A 13,277-nucleotide genomic window follows, 5' to 3' on the forward strand; every position below is an offset into this window, starting at 1 on the left:
TTCCAAAGGGTGTGACAAATCCAACCACAACTATCCCATAGACAACAAATGAAGCCTCGAAAGAGGAACACAAAGTTGAGGAAAGAAGAAAGGCAATCCTTCCAACTAGGATGGGTAGCCAAACCGAGAGGGGAACTCCATCGAATGCAAGTTCTGACCAAACTGACACCATTGAAGACAACCGACTCACCATCATGAACCCCATTACCTGATAACTAATAGGAGAAGAAACCAAAGTCCGCAGAACACAGAGTGTTCAAACAAGCATCAACCACCATCCAAATAGCAACCCACTAGGCCAAGTGGGAGCAAATATGAATCAGAAAAAACCCAGTCATCAGAAAACCTTCAGTCAAAGTGGTAGAGACAATAAGAATAGTCAAATCCCCATACCTATCTTTGCCATCGAACACTCCAAAAGCCCCATCCCTACCTCCACCATCACGCTTTGAAAGAAGAAGAAGGAATCGAGAACTACAACCTGCAAGATGGGGACCAAGAGAAGCTTCAGTATCAACCAAAGCCCATGGTAGACCAGAGACACCCACTTTAGGCACACCCACATCAGTAGAAAATTCATCTTCATCCTCCCCTTCTACCTCCCTAGCAACTTCTTAAGCAATAGAAACCCTAGCCCTCGTCCCACTCCTGCTAGCCATTTTTTGTCCCTTGTGTGTTATTTTGGTTTTCATTTTTTTTCTTCAATATTTTTTTGCATCTAACTTGTTCTGCAATAATTAGTTATTTGGGATTTTTGCTTTCACTTGCACAAGAAGTGATAATAGAGCAATTATTTGTGTAGTGGCTTTGTTAGAATTTGGTGTTGAGTTTTCCAACATCAAATGGAAAAGGTTTCAAACACTAGGTTCAAGGTGGAGGAATTTAATGGTAAAAATAATGTTAAGCTATAGAAGCTCAAGACAAGGGATTTGTTAGTGCAACAAGGATTGCACAAGGCATTGGATGCAAAATCAAAGAAACCTATAAATATGTCTAATAAGGACTGGGAAAATCTAGATATGAGAGCTCTAAGTACAATTCGGTTGTGTTTGGCAGACAAGATTCTCTTTAATATTGTTGCAGAAGATACAACAATAAGTTTATGGAGCAAAATGGAGAGTGTTTACATGACAAAACCCTTAACAAACTGAATCTACTTGAAGAGGCAATTGTATAGTTTGCGAATGGAGGTACAAAAATTGTCAATACTCTTATTTGTCAATTCGGAAGTATGCATGTAAAAATCGAAGATAAAGAAAAGAAGGAACACTATTATGTTGTTTCCTCAAATCTTTGAATTAGTTAAACACTTCTATTAGCTTTAGTACAATTGACTCTCTTGAATTTGATTATGTTGTGGGAGCTTTGTTGTATGAAGAGGTGCGAACGAAGTCTAATACCGAAACCTCCACACTTGAAGCAATGGTGGCTAGAGTTCAATCCATAGAAAAGGGGGAAGATTCAAGAGGTAAATACAGATCCAAGTCAAGAGGCAAAAAGGGTATAAAATGTTGGTATTGCAATATATCAGGGCATCTCAAGAAAGATTGTTGGAAAAGGAAAGAGGAGAATGATGGATCTAAAAATAAAGAAAAAGTTGTTGAGACTGTCTCAAGTATGGTTGGTGAACTATTATCTATTTGTATTATCTTGCAATATGAAGTTGAATGGTTTTTAGATTCTGGTGCTTCTAATCACATGTGTCCATATAGGAGTTGATTTTCCACTTACCAATCTATTAATGGAGGTGTTGTTCTTGTGGGAAATAATTCTTCTTGTGAGACTGTTGGAGTTGGGAGTATTAGAATCAAGATGTTTGAGGGTGTTGTAAAGATGTTAATATAGGTATGAAATGTACCAAAAATGAAAAAGAATTTGATTTCCTTAGGTGTTTTGAATTCCAATGGTTATAAATTCTCTTGTTATGGTGGATTACTTAAAGTGTCCAAGGGAGTTTTAGTTGTCGTGAAGGCTACATAAGTCAAAAATATTTACAAGCTAGAAGGGTTTATTGAGATAAATGGGGCAGTGGTATCTAAGGAAGCAAATGAATCTACTCATTTATGGCATCAATGATTGGGTCATATGAGCGAGAAAGGGCTAAAGGTACTGGTAAACAATAAGTTACTTCCAAATTTAAAATCTTTGAATTTGAATTTTTGCAAGCATTGTATCTTTGGTAAGGAATGCAGACAAAATTTTTAATCAAGTAGTCATACAAGTAAAAGTGTTCTACACTATGTCCATTTAGATATTTCAAGTCCATCCCCTGTAGTTTCTTTTAGAGGAGCATCATATTTGGTGACATTTATAAATGACTACTCCAAAAAGGTATGGGTATATTTTATTAAAATCAAAGTTGATGTGTTTGGTGTATTCAAGTAGTTTAGAGTTTTGGTTGAAAAGAGTACTAACAAATCAATAAAGTGTTTAAGAATAAATAATGGAGGTAAGTTCAAATCTTTGGAGTTTGAAAATTATTCCAAGGAAGCTAGGATCGTAAGGCATAAAACCATGATTTACACTCCTTAGCAAAATGTTGTTGTTGAGTGCATGAATAGGACTCTTCTAGAGAGACCAAGGAGCATGCTCAGTAATGCCAAACTGTAGAAAAAGTTGTGGACATAAGAAGTTAATACAACATGCTATTTGGTAAATCAGTCACCGTAAGTTACAATAGATTGTAATATTCCTAAAGAGGTATGGATAGGTCATTCATTTGATTATTCAAATCTGAAATTTTTTGGTTGTGATGCTTATGCTCTTGTTTCTAAAGATCAACATTATAAATTAGACCTTAAATCCAAGAAATACTCTTTTATGGGTTATGGTGATGGTGTTAAGGGATATAGATTGTGGTACCCTACTGCCCACAAAATCATCATTAGCAAAGATGTACTAATGAACCTTCTCTAAAAAAATTAGACATTGTAGAAAATAATTTGGAATAGGAATAAGTACCACAATATCAACAAGTTCAATTGGAGACTCATCCATCTACTGAAAAGATGGAGTAGGAAAATACTTCTAAAGAAGAAGGCGGAGATTTATAAGACATACAAGAAAGTGTGGAAACTCCACAACCATCTCTAAGGAGATCTACATGAGACATAAATCCTCCTAAAAGGTATGATGATTTCATTTCATCAGTTGCTTTGATATCTAACAATGGGAAACCAAGTTTTTATTAGGAAGTAGTGAATGGCACTAAAAAATCTGAATGGAAAATAGAAATGAAAGAAGAAATGGATGCCTTGGAGAATAATAAGACATGGGACTTTGTAGAACTTCCAAAGGGAAGGAAAGTTGTTTGTTTCAAGTGGGTCTACAAACTGAAGAAGGGTGTTGATGATTAAATTGTAAGGTACAAAGCAAGGCTAGTACCAAAAGGATATTCTCAGAAAGAATGTATTGATTTTCATGAGTTTTTATCACCGGTTCTTAAGATTGTTTCTATTCAAGTTGTATTAAAGCATTAGTTGCATTACTTGACATTGAGTTAGAGCAACTAGATGTTAAAATGACATATTTACAATGAGACTTGGATGTGGAGATAAATATGGAACAACCAAAAGGGTTTGTTCAGTATCGCAATATAAAATTTGTTTGCAAACTCAAGAAGCCATTGTATGGCTTAAAGAAGTCACCTAGGTAGTGGTACAAGAATTGTGATTCTTTCATGGTGAGTCAAAACTTTGTAAGAAGTGAGTATGACCATTATGTTTACTTTAAAAGTTTGGAAAATAGCTTATTCATTATCTTGGTGTTATATGTTGATGATATTCTTGTACCAAGTAAAAGCATGCCTGAAATCAATAAGTTAAAGGCTCAGTTGGTTAGGATATTTGATATGAATAATTTAGGAGCAGAAAAACAAAATTTGGGCATAGAGATACACAGAGATAGTAAACAGGATAATATTTCATTATATCAGAGAAAACATATGTGGAGAAGATCCTCATAAGATTCGGTATGCAAGATGTGAAACCTGTAAATATCCTTTTCGCTTCTCATTTTAAGATTTCTTCAAGTTTATGTCCAAGTGCTAAGGAAGTAAAGGATTATATGTCTTGTGTACCATATACTAATGCATTAGGAAGTTTAATGTATTTGATGTATGTAGAAGACCAAGTATTTCACATGCAATTGGTGTTGTCAGTAGATACATGGAAAATCCAAGTAAAGAGCATTGGGCAGCAGTGAAATGGGTACTTCATTATCTCAGAAGCAAAAGTGGTTATTGTATTACCTATGATGGTTGTAGTGGTTTAATGTGTGGCTATGTTGATTATGATTTTATAGGTGATTTGAACAAAAGGAGATCTACATCAAGTTATATATTTACACTTGCAGATGGAGCTATTCATTGGATTCAAAATCTTCAAAAAACAATTGTTTTATCCAACACTGAGGCAAAGTATATGGCTATCTCACATGCATGTAAAGATGTAATTTGGTTGAAGCCTTTTTTGGGAAAGCTTAAAAAAGTACAAGACAAAGTGATTGTATTTTGTGATAGTCAAAGTGCTATTCATTTGGCTAAAAATCCAGCTTATCATAGTAGAACCAAACATATTGAAATTAAGTACCAATTTGTAAGATAGGTTATTCATAGAGGTGGACTAATCCTTGAGAAGGTTCATACACATAAAAATTGTGTAGACATGTTTACTAAACTAGTATTGGTAGAGAAGTTGAAGTGGATTGTTGCTTCTCTTAACTTGCAAAAGGGATGATGTTTGTAATTAATTTTTGTTTTTGTAATGTAATGTAATTGTAATTGTAATTGGCATAGTTATATATACAAAATCATACTACAAGAGAGAGTAGTTGTGATGTGCATTGCTTCCTTGTGAGAAAGTCTAGGACTACATTCTTTTAAGGAGTTTTTTCTTCGTAAGAAATTTCCTACTTTCTTTTAAGGATTTGTGCAGGTTATTTCTATGATTGATGGCGGTTGTATTCAGAAGAACTTTTGTATATATAAATGTTGCCTGTGAAGGAAAAAGTAATGTAATTGTTGTTGTTGTACTTGCAAAATCAAATTGCAAGAGAGAGCAATTGTGAAGTTTGTAATTATTTTCTTTTGAGCAATGAGAATGTTGATACCTTTTCCCATGGATGTTTCTTTGGAATTTTGTCAAGGTTTTACCATGTAAATTTCTTTCTTGTGTGTTATTTTGTTTTTGATTAAGGAAAAAATAGGTTTTGAGGGGGACCGAAAACCCCGAACAATAGGTTTTCAAGGGACCCAAAACCTTATATTTTACCAGCATCTGGAACCTACAAAGGAACTTCTACCAAGAAGGATAGGCACATAAAATAGAGTAGACCACTTCAACAAATCGGGCTAGTGCCAGCCAAAAGCCAACACAACCACAAACAAAAATAAGTCAACCAAACTATGAGAAAAACATTACAAAACCTGCTAGCAACACAACCTATGACATTAGATCAAGGATTTTTTGGGATCCCCTACCCATATACAAAAAAATCAGGCAGCAAAAGGCTAGTCTAACCCTTAACCCAAAACAATCACAAACTAAGCTAGGCCATTCAAAACTGTCAGCATCCAGCTAGAGATAAGTAAGAGGGTTTTGAAAGGCTCCCCAAACCTTCAATTTGGGTTTTAAAATGGCCCCCAAAACCACAAAAAACTAAACCAAAATATGGGCATTTTGAAAGGGTCCCCTAACCTTAGAAATGGGTTTTGAAGTGGCTCCCAAAACAACTAGTCTAAAGCCAGCACCCTCGAAGCATCTGAAACCGCACCTGTAAAAGAAAAGCATCTATCCACCTCAATAGGATAGGAATACCTAGGCTACACTACAACACCCAACTTCACCTCAATGGGAGGGAGGTTATCTCCAAAACCATCCATCTCCACCATCAGAGAAGGAAGGGCCACCTTAATAAGGCTAACTAAAGAGAAACCAAGTTGTTGAGAGAGGGAGGGCTAAGAGATATTGCAACCAAAAACATAGTTGGACCCAAGAAGATAGCCCATCATCAAATCTTCCAATAAACTCCAAGGAAGAAAATTATCTAAAGGAACTAAAAGAAGCCCTAAAGGGCCTGTCAGATCAACCAACCAAAAGAGGGGAAAGGGCACTAGAAGCAAACAGTGCATCCCTACCCTCATCGCCTTGAACCAGGGCTCTAGAAAAGACATTGCCACCATGAGAAAGAGAAAAGAAAATAAAACAAAACATCCCACCCCAAAGAAAGAAGTCAACCCAAGGGGAAGGGAGAGCACACAAACCCTAGGAAGAACCACGTTGCTGAAGTTCCACTTGGGTCACAAATCAAAGGGAAGGCCTTCCAAAGGATGTGACAAATCCAGCCACAACTAGCCCATAGACAACATATGCAACCTCGAAGAAGGAGGACAACAAAGCTGAGGAAAGAAGCAAGGAAACCCTTTCGACTAGGGTGGGTATCCAAACGGAGAGGGGCACTCCACCAAAGCATGTTCCGACCAAACTGGCCCCGTCCAAGACAACTGACTCACCATCATGAATCCCATTACCATATAAGTGATAGGAGAAGAAACCAGAGTCCGTAGAACACAAAGTGTTCAAACAAGAATCAACCACCATCCAAATAGAAACCAATTGGGCCAATTGGGAGCAAAGATGAGTTAGAAAAAATCCATTCGTCAAAAAAACTTCAGTCGAAGCGGCAAAGACAATAAGAATAGTCGACTCCCCATACCCATCTTTGCCATCAAACACTCCAAAATCCCCATCCCTGCTTCCACCATCATGCTTTGAAAGACCAAGAAGGAACAGAGAAAAGCAACCCATAAAATGGGGACCAAGAGAATCTTTGGTATCAACCAAATCCCACAGTAGACTAGAGACACCCGCTTTAGGCACACCCACCTCAGCAACAAAGTCATCTTCATCCTCCCCTTCTACCTCCCCAGTAGCTTCTTCACCAATAGAAACCTTAGCCCTCATCCTTCTCCCATTAGCAATTTTTTGCCCCTTGGGTGTTATTTTGGTTTTCATTTCTTTTCTTCAATATTTCTTTGCATCTAACTTGTTCTGCAATATTTAGCTATTTGGGTTTTTTGCTTTCGCTTGCACAACAAGTGATAACAGAGCAATTATTTTTGTAGTGGCTATGTTAGAATTTGGTGTTGAGTTTTCCAACATCAAATGGCAAAGGTTTCAAACACTAGGTTTGAGGTGATGAAATTTAATGGAAAAAAAAATGTTAAGCTATAGAATCTCAATACACAGAATTTGTTAGTGTAGCAAGGATTGCACAAGGCGTTGGCTAGAAAATCAAAGAAACCTACAAATATGTCTGATAAGGACTGGGAAGATCTGGATATGAGAGCTCTAAGTACAGTTTGGTTGTGTTTGGTAGACGAGATTCTCTTTAATATTGTTGGAGAAGATACAACAATAGGTTTATGGAGTAGAATGGAGAGTGTTTACATGACAAAATCTTTGACAAAATCTTTGACAAACTGAATCTACTTGAAGAGGCAATTGTATAGTTTGTGAATGGGGGTATAAAAATTGCCAATCACTTAAATTTTTTCAATACTCTTATTTGTCAATTTGGAAGTATGGATGTAAAAAATGAAGATAAAGACAAAGAAGGAACACTATTATGTTCTTTGCTCAAATCTTGGAATCAGTTAAACACTTCTATTAGCTTTAGTACAACTGACTCTCTTGAATTTGATTATGTTGTGGGAGCTTTGTTGTCTGAAGATGTGCTAAGGAAGTCTAATACGGAAAACTCCACACTTGAAGCAATGGTGGCTAGAGGTCGATCCATAGAAAAGGGGGAAGATACAAGAGGTAAATACAGATCCAAGTGAAGAGGCCAAAAGGGTATAAAATGTTGCTATTGCAATAAATCAAGGCATCTCAAGAAAGATTTTTGAAAAAGGAAAGAGGCGAATGATGAAGAAAAAATTGTTGAGACTGTCTCAAGTATGGTTGGTGAACTATTATCTATTTGTATTATCTTACAACGTCAAGTTGAATGCTTTTTAGATTCTGGTGCTTCTAATCACATGTGTCCACATAGGAGTTGATTTTCCACTTACCAATATATTAATGGAGGTGTTGTTCTTGTGGGAAATAATTCTTCTTGTAAGACTATTGGAGTTGGGAGTATTAGAATCGAGATGTTTGATGGTGTTGTAAAGATGTTAACGCAGGTAAGAAATGTACCAAAACTAAAAAAGAATTTGATTTTCTTGGATGTTTTGAATACCAGTGGTTCTAAATTCTCTTCTTAAGGTGGAGTACTTAATGTGTCCAAGGGAATTTTAGTTATCATCAAGGCTACATAGCTCAAAAATATTTGCAAGCTAGAAGGGATTATTGAGGTAAATGGGGTGGTGGTATCTAAGGAAGCAAATGAATCTACTCATTTATGGAATCAATGATTGGGTCATATAAGCGAGAAAGGGCTAAAGTTACTGGTAAACCTTAAGTCACTTCCAAATTTAAAATATTTGAATTTGAATTTTAACAAGCATTGTATCTTTGGGAAGGAATGTAGACAAAAGTTTAAATCGGGTAGTCATACAAGTAAAGGTGTTCTACACTATGTCCATTTAGATATTTCATGTCCATCACATGTAGTTTCTTTTGGAGGAGCATCATATTTTGTGACATTTATAAATGACTACTCTAGAAAGGTATGGGTATGTATATTTTATTAAAAGCAAAGCTGGTGTGTTTGGTGTATTCAAGTAGTTTAGAGTTTTGGTTGAAAATAGTACTAAAAAATCAATCAAGTGTTTAAGAACAAATAATGGAGGTGAGTTCAAATCTTTGGAGTTTGAAAATTATTGCAAGGAAGCTAGGATTGTGAGGCATAAAACCATTATTTACACTCCTCAGCAAAATGTTGTTGTTGAATGCATGAATAGGAGTCTTCTAGAGAGACCAAGGAGCATGCTCAATAATGCTAAATTGCAGCAAAATTTGTTGACTTAAGAAGTTAATACAACACGCTATTTGGTAAATCAGTCACCATCAGTTACAATAGATTGTAGTATTCCTAAAGAGGTATGGACAGGTCATTCATTTGATTATTACAATCTGAAATTTTTTGATTGTGATGCTTATGCTCTTGTTTCTAAAGATCAACGTTCTAAATTAGACCCTAAATCCAAGAAATACTCCTTTGTTGGTTATGGTGATGGTGTTAAGGGATATAGATTGTTGTACCCTAATGCCCACAAAATCATCATTAGCAAAGATGTACTATTTGATGAATCTTCTCTAAAAAAATTAGACATTGTAGAAAATAATTTGGAATAGGAATAAGTACTGCAATATCAACAAGTTCAATTGGAGACTCATCCATCTACTGGAAAGATGGAGCAAGAAAATCCTTCTAAAGAACAAGGTGGAGATTTAGAAGGCATACAGGAAAGTGTGGAAACTTCACAACCATCTCTAAGGAGATCTAAATGAGTCATAAATCCTCCTAAAAGGTACGATGATTTCATTTTATCAGCTACTTTTATATCTAACAATGGGGAACCAAGTTTTTATCAGGAAGTAGTGAATGACATGGAAAATAGAAATGAAAGAAGAAATGGATGCCTTGGAGAATAATAAGACATGGGACTTGGTATAACTTCCAAAGGGAAGGAAAGTTGTTTGTTGCAAGTGGGTCTACAAACTGAAGAAGGGTGTTGATGATTAAATTGTAAGGTACAAAGAAAGACTGGTAGCAAAAGGATATTCTCATAAAGAATGTATTGATTTTCATGAGTTTTTATCACCAGTTCTTAAGATTATTTCTATTCGAGTTGTATTAAAGCATTAGTTGCATTACTTGACCTTGAGTTAGAGAAAGTAGATGTTAAAACAATATTTTTACATCAAGACTTGGATGTGGAGATAAATATGGAACAACCAAAAGGGTTTGTTCAATATTGCAAGAGAAAATTTGTTTGCAAACTCAAGAAGCCATTGTATGGCTTAAAGAAGTGACCCAGGTAGTGGTACAAGAAGTTCTATTCATTCGTGGTGAGCCAAGACTTTATAAGAAGTGATTATGACCATTGTGTTTACTTTTAAAGTTTGGAAAATTCTTTATTCATTATCTTGGTGTTATATGTTGATGATATGCTTGTAACAAGTAAAAGCATGGCTGAAATCAATAAGTTAAAGGCTCAGTTGGTTAGGACATTTGATATGAAGAATTTAGGAGCAGAAAAATAAATTTTAGGCATAGAGATACACAGAGACAATAAACATAGTAAACTTTGGTTATATTACAACAAAAATATGTGGAGAAGATCCTCAAAAGATTCGGTATGCAAGATGTGAAACCTATAAATATCCCTTTGGCTTCCCATTTGAAGATTTCATCAAGTTTATGCCCAAGTGCTAAGGAAGAAAAGGAGTATATGTCTCATGTACCATATGCCAATGTAGTAGGAATTTTAATTTATGTGATGGTATGTACAAGACCAAGTATTTCACATGCAACTGGTGTTGTCAGTAGATACATGGAAAATCCAAGTAAAGAGCATTGGGCAGCAGTGAAATGGGTGCCTCATTATCTTAGAGGCAAAAGTGGTTATTCTATTACCTATGATGGTTGTAGTGGTTCAATGTGTGGTTATGTTGATTACAATTTTATAGGTGATTTGGAGAAAAGGATATGTACATCAGGTTATATATTTACTCTTGCAGGTGGAGCTATTCGTTGGATTTCAAATCTTCAAAAAAAAATTGTTTTATCCAACACTAAGGCAAAGTATATGGCTATCTCACATGCATGCAAAGATGCAATTTGGTTGAAGGCTTTTTTGGGAAAGCTTGGAAAAGTGCAAGACAAAGTGATTGTATTTTGTGATAGTCAAAGTGCTATTCATTTGGCTAAAAATCCAACTTATCATAGTAGAACCAAGCATATTTAAATTAAGTACAATTTTGTAAGATAGGTTATTGATGAAGGTGGACTAATCCTTGAGAAGGCTCATACACCTAAAAATTGTGTAGACATGTTTACTAAACCAGTATTGGTAGAGAAGTTGAAGTGGATTGTTGCTTCTCTTGGCTTCCAAAAGGGGTGATGTTTGTAATTATTTTTTGTTTTTGTAATGTAATGTAATTGTAATTGTAATTGTAATTATTGTAGTTATATTTACAAAATCATTCTACAAGGGAGACTAGTTGTGATGCACACTTCTTCCTTGTGAGAAAGTCCAGGACTACTTTCTTTTAATGATTTTTTCCTTTGTAAGAAATTTCCTACTTTCTTTTAAATATTTGTGTAGGTTATTTCTATGATTGGTGACAATTGTATTTAGAAGAACTTTTGTATATATATAAATTTCCTGTCAAGGAAAAAGTAAAGTAATTGTTGTTATTCTACTTGTAAATTGTAAGATAGAGCAACTGGGAAGTTTGTAATTATTTTCTTTTGAGCAATGAGAATGTTGATACCTTTCCCCATGGATGTTTCCTTGGAATTTTGTCAAGTTTTTTCCATGTAAATTTGTGTCTTGTGTGCTAGTTTGTTTTTGATTAAGGTTAAAACAGGTTTTGAGGGGGACTGAAAACCCCGAACAATAGGTTTTGAAGGAACCCAAAACCCTCAGAGTTTACCAGGATCTGGAACCTACAAAGGAACTTCTTCCAAGAAGGATAGGCAAACAAAACTAGTACACCACTGCTAGGTCCTCGAGACAACTCAAAGGGGTGGGGGGGGTGAATCAGTTGTCAAATAAATTCAAACCAAAAACAACTTAACCAATTTAATGCTTAATACCGGTAAACCAGTCTTGTATGTCGATAGATAGTTTTATCAATTAATTGCAATACCAGTAAAGATTTATGCATGAAACAGAAAGACAATAACATCCACAACACATAAAACCAATATTTGTATGTGGAAACCCTGTAAGGGGAAAAACCATGGTGGGAAACCTTACCCACAAATTTGATAATACTACTGCAGATAGTATGTGTATACAAATGGGGTCTACACATGCAGAAAGGCCAAGCACCTAGAGCTCACTTCTCAAACACAAATAGGAGTCACACTAACTACAATTGGATGGTTAAATCCAATAAGGATGTACTACTCATAATAGCATCTTACTATGTTGGATTCAGTACTGGTGTAGTTCTGATTGTCTTCACAAAAACCTTGCTTCACCTTCAAATGATGTCTACGTGTATAATTCTGCTTATTCTCGCATATACCAAATTATTTCTTCCTTCGCATTCCACATTTGATCTTACAAATAAGATCTTACATGTATATCATAACCTAAGACCAATTTTAGTAGGTCGGCTCTAAAGGATATTACAATAAGATCAATTTACAAATAAAACAATATTCGATGCAATAATCGATTCAACATGTCGGCTTGATGCATTTACAACAATAATAAAATATCTCCATAGCGTGTCGTACTGATCTGGAATAGATAAGTCTGTCGGTGTATAACCTGGACCTATTTGTCGGTAACAACAAATATGCAAACACGAATATGCCAATGAAAAAATCCCCAAGACAAAGTGTCCAAACAATGTCTTCGACATAACCAGCTGTTTTCCATATCATTCCAAGTGTTGATGAACATTATATCCTATCGGTGTACCAGATATTGGTGACTGTGCATAAGTCATTTGCTTGTTAGTGAACATTGTTGATTCTCCAAAGTGCTAGAGTTGATAAGTGTTGATAGGTGTTGACATCAATGACAAAACCATACCAAAATACCAAAAATCTCCCCCTTTGGCATTGATGGCAACACAAGATGGAAAAACCATCAAAGTGCCAAAACTAAAATGCCAAATACCAAAAACTAACAATCTCCACAAAAAGAGATCATAACTAGAAATCAAAATACAGATACAGAGAGTAATCAGTCTCTCCCAAAATAACAATCTCTCCCCCAAAGGTAATATGTTTTTCCATATCAATCTCTCCCCCTTTGACATCAAATGCCAAAGTTAAGACAAAAGCCATAAAATACCAACCAATTCAGTATACCAACTACTCCCTCTGAGAAGTAGCTTCCTCATCAAAGCTGGAGTAAAAGATTTCTCTGTTAATTCTGTCAGTTGAAGACAAACATCAACTGTCTAAGTCTCTACCAGTGGGGGTATAACCCCAAGATAATCTCTGAGATATTCAAAAGTCTCGTTAGGCAGAGGTTTAGTAAAAATATCTGCAATCTGCTCTTTAGTATTCACATAAACCAGTTTTACTTCTTTTGCTTCAACATTCTCTTTTAGAAAATTCAGTTTTATATAAACACGTTTAGT

The sequence above is a fragment of the Cryptomeria japonica genome, chromosome 10 (genome assembly GCF_030272615.1).
Source record: "Cryptomeria japonica chromosome 10, Sugi_1.0, whole genome shotgun sequence".
In the NCBI taxonomy this organism is placed as follows: Eukaryota; Viridiplantae; Streptophyta; class Pinopsida; order Cupressales; family Cupressaceae; genus Cryptomeria; species Cryptomeria japonica.